Genomic DNA, 4,931 nt, shown 5'->3' with positions numbered 1-4,931 from the left:
ACAGAAAACAACAGGACACGGGGCACTCTACGCCAAAATAAGAGACAAACAAAAATGGACTATACTTAACAAAACGGTGCACGGACAGAAACGGCGAGTTTTGAACACACAACTATCGTGCTGGTCCCACCAGCACGCAATAGCAATTGTAAACGATTTCTCCTCCTTTCTCTCCTGTTCTCCACTCACCGAACACCCAACCCTGCATCTGTGAAAACATGCTGCTTTTATACCGCTGTACCAAAACTCGACTGCTAATCAATCATTCAATTGGAGTCTCGGTACAACTGCACATGAATTAATAAAGTGCAATTCTCCTTGCTCACATATTATTACTTTTTACTTGCACCTGAAGTGCCGTGCAATCCTCGTGCCTAAATACAAATATACATTTTAAACACTCGTGTTACACACACCCGTTTATATCCCGTGTACCAATGACCACCAATATTTAACAAACCACATGCAACATAACAGATAATATACACAGGGGCGGGCACTTTGTCACAATATTAAGGATAGCTATACCAAAATGTATTTCAAATTACAAACGCTATATTGTTTTTAACCTATATACCAATGAGATAAAGCCTTAACACTAACAGGACAGCCATGTTATACATACACACTCAAATACAAAAGCTAAACATGTCCTGTAATAATGACTTTTTTGTACAATCTGCTGAGCTGATGAATTTACTTTCTGTATGGAAATTACATTTTTGAAAACTACAATAAAACATTTTATTCCAAAAAAGATAAATATAGTGTTTATATTAGAATTTAGGTCATTGCATTTACTTTTCTAGTGATAGATTTAAACCTCATTATTGACTCAATGACAAGCAAAAAACTACCCATGCTGAAATGTAAAAATCGAGCAGAATGAAATATTCAGGGCACACAGTGAAACAATGCATTTTACTCTATTGTGCACTCAAATATACTTCATTAGTGTGTGTTCATTACAATGTTCTATTGTTAGCCTATGGAACTTGTTAGCTACCACTGTTCTGCTATAGCGCAGGAATCAAAAAACTGTGTTTTTCCTAATCAGAGGTCAAACGTGTGCATTCCTTAATCAAACATGCTTATGAAACAATAAACATATTGCCAGTCACTTTCCTTTCAGTCTGCCTTGTCAACCTGCTTACCAAATAATTACTGCCCCAGATTGAGTAGCTTTGGTGGTTCAACTGGTGTTATAGACTGCCAGTATGTTGGTCCATCCAGTTACATCACATTAACATTGTTTTTTAAAATTCTGTAAATTCTATAGAGAACTGCTTACGGTTATAGGGAACATGCAGACAATATCAATCCTGTGCATGTTTTTGATCATAGATACCAGTACATTCTTAATAGAAAAAAAAAACAGGTTCCAGAAAAATAGAGGAGATTTTTTTTTTTATTATTAGATTTTATTAAAGAAGCAAGACATGTTAGTGTTCTATTATCTTTTATTTTTGTTGGCAAAAATCTCAAGGCTGCTGCAATTCCTGAAAGTAATAGATGTATGTGCAGCTTAATCACAGTAAAACATTCCCCTAATGCAGTACAACTAACTTGTTGTTCACTTCAGCACACTCCTTAAGCCCCAAGAACATTGCTGTTGCTTCTTTTTTTCCAGCTCTTGATTGTCTGTATTTGTTACCTGTAAGCACAGCTATGGGAAGCATGCTGTGTTCCCTTGTTTACATTTACATGTGTGTGGCAAAGTGATTAGCCTAAAGTACTCTGTTCTCTTTACACAGCGCCCTCACAGTTAGGGAGGGAGATATAGCACCAAGAATCATTCTATCTTTCACAAGGTGTCATCCATTAAAAGTTTGGTTGAGTAGTTCTGAAGATAACAAGCCAGAACTCATTTTAAAGTTGGTCACCATGACCCTCATTCTGATACTGTCATGTGCTAAGGAATGTCCATACCAAGTGGCAACTGGACATAGAACACTAAACCAGGGATTCCAATGTGCACCATGCTGGTTGATCATTTCCATGCACTTGTAGGAGTTACATGAAGGGGGGTTGTGGGTATATTCAAATAAAATTACAGGCAAGTTTACTTTTATTCATGTTTTTCATACTGGTTGGTTGGGCTATGAATATAATGCTTTATCTTGGCAACTGTTTTTGATGACACTATGAACTTACATTTTTTACATGGTACAACTACTGACACGGACTGCCCTGTGTTGTTTAGGCTATATCCTTGTGAGGGCATGTGTTTGATATTAAGTCTACAGCAGTGGTTCTCTAAGTTTTCGGTAATCTGCATAAGAATCAGGGCATTATAATATTTCTCACGCAACATATAATCACTTTTTCCAAAACGTAACATGAAACAACATCAACATACCATTTGCACCAAACAAAACAAATGAAAAAAAAAAAAAAACAGAAAAGTAAGAACCACTGGTCTTCTGTTACTGGCAATTCTTTAGTTACCCAATGACCCAATTACCACAAAGCTGTAAAAGTGCTTTTTGAATAAAATATAGTTTGATATTTATGAAACTGTTCTAGACTGTTGTTAAAACTGATTTTTTGAGCTGTGTGAATAGGGCCCTGTTACCTCATGCAGAAGATTCACAGGAAGCTTATGATGCTTGTGTCGTCTTGTTTTAAATGGAAGTACTTCAGTATATCTAATGCTTCCATGGCAACAAGGTTTCCAGATGGGACTTACAAGGAATATCAGAGACCAGAAGAATTAGAAAAGGCCCATTCTGTACATCGATTCCTGTTATGACAATGATGATTTTGTTTTATTATTATTATTATTATTATTATTATTATTATTATTATTATTATTATTATTATTATTATTATTAATTTACTGATTTATGATGTGCCAAAGTCTGTTAATTTGTATGGCTGTATATTATGTGAGAATGTGACATGTAATGATAGAACCTACTTAAAAATAAATGGTTATCCTGGCAGGAGAACTATATAACAAAGTATATGCTGTACAGAAATACAATTCAGTACACACAGTGCATACCTCTGGTTCATTTTACTTGGATATGCAGGGGAATTAATTTGATGTTGTTCTGCCCGTCTGCATACGCCCTCTAGTGGAGGAAAGAAGCCACAATAGTATTTTTTTATTTCCCAGCAAAAGCTATTTTGCTCTTACATTTTGCTCTAGGGGTGAGAAGCTTCAGTTGTCATTTTAATTTTTTTTCATAGTTATTTTATCTTGTCTATGCTGTTTATAACCATCCTTATCTGTTTGGCTCTTTGGGTAGTCTGTCAAGTGTAAATACTTTGGATTTTTTTGTTTTTGTTTTTGTTTTTATTTCATTTCAATTAACAGTTTGATTATTCGTAGTTTATGTGCTATTTTTCCAAACCAGGACCCATAGTTTTATAGTCGATAATATGATTGGTTTTGTACAACCTTGTCCACCATCACATCTGGTTTATATCTTGTGCAGAACCGGGAATATGTTTCCTCTGACCTCACTGTGTGCAGCACAGCCTGGCCCAGCTGCAATATTGAGCCTCTTTCTCATTTGAACCATGTGTGCCTTGAGAGAAACATTTAAATTGAAACATGTGAAGCAGCTTTAATTGAAGTGGGACTTACCAAGTAATAGCATTGCTGGCTTTCGCAATGCATGTATTAGTAGTAGCAGACCAAAGCAGTGGTGAAAAGGTGATAATAAATTTACAATGCACTTGAGAGTTTACTAATAATCCCCGCTTAAGCAGTTCGGTGAGAAATGTCACACAGAAGTGAAGAATCCTATAGTTACTATTAAATAGAACTACAACTAATGACCACAAGGTGTCAGGTTTACACTCTTTGGGCGCCACTTTTAGATAGTGCTGGGAATGTACGGCCGAATCCTTAAATATCCAGCATCATAGTTTAACCTTCTTAGTGTTGTATTACATTATTTTTCAGCGATACATTTTACCTTACTTGAACATGTTTTTTTGCTGTTCTCATTTTCCATTTTGACAAGACCCGGTAATGGTGCACTTGTTAGCGGAGAAGAACAATACTCGGGTTAGCTATTGTTCTAAAACGACTCGTAACAGTATACGCTCATACATGCGTTATAAACATGAGTATATTATTTATTAAGAGATGAGTTTTCAAGACCCGCGGTCTTGGCTATGGTTGAGAATAACAGAATACATATAAGCAAAATAAAATTTAAAAGATGTTTCATCGATGCATATGCTAGTCAAAGGGACAACAATACACATCTATCAATCTATCTATCTAATAAAAGTGAAACGTGTTACTTTACAACTTACGATACATTTGTATTCGAATTGTGTGCCAGTTAGGGTCCTAATACACAAGGCAGCGAGTTGCTTACCACAAGGTAATTAGTTGTTTGTCCCACACGTGTACGGTGTATTGAATTGCTACAACTGCAACAGCATCACTACACTTTTAACATCAACAATCATTTAATAAACCATCGATGTTATAACAACTGTGTACAGATGTTTTGAATTAGTTGAAAAGTGTACTAGGAACAGATGTCTGAAGTGAACACTGGAATATGTCAGCTGATGGAATTCCATTAATTTTAATTTCTGATGGAAAATAAGGGTAAATAGAATCCTGCTTTACAACTACAGTTGAATTTTGTCAAAGATTTTTAGGAAAAATAAAACATGTGGCTTGTACTAATCAGATTCAATCTCCAGGGTTTTGGAATCACAGTTTTTTTTGTTTGTTTGTTTGTTTGTTTTTTTCAGCAGGAAAAGCAGGACTGTTTCGATTCTAAATTAAGAATTAAGAATTATCTTTGTCTCTACGTTTGTCACAGTCTGACCTTCAAAGGTAAGCGCGTACAGTGTTTCTAACTGTGACAGCTTGAACGGCAGATGTTTTGCCACTTTGCACAGCAGGTGACGCTGTGACTCACTACTTTATTCCTTCACTTGGCCTCTTGGGAAAA

Source organism: Polyodon spathula, chromosome 10 (assembly GCF_017654505.1).
Source record: "Polyodon spathula isolate WHYD16114869_AA chromosome 10, ASM1765450v1, whole genome shotgun sequence".
In the NCBI taxonomy this organism is placed as follows: Eukaryota; Metazoa; Chordata; class Actinopteri; order Acipenseriformes; family Polyodontidae; genus Polyodon; species Polyodon spathula.
Note: the sequence above shows the minus strand (reverse complement) of the source record.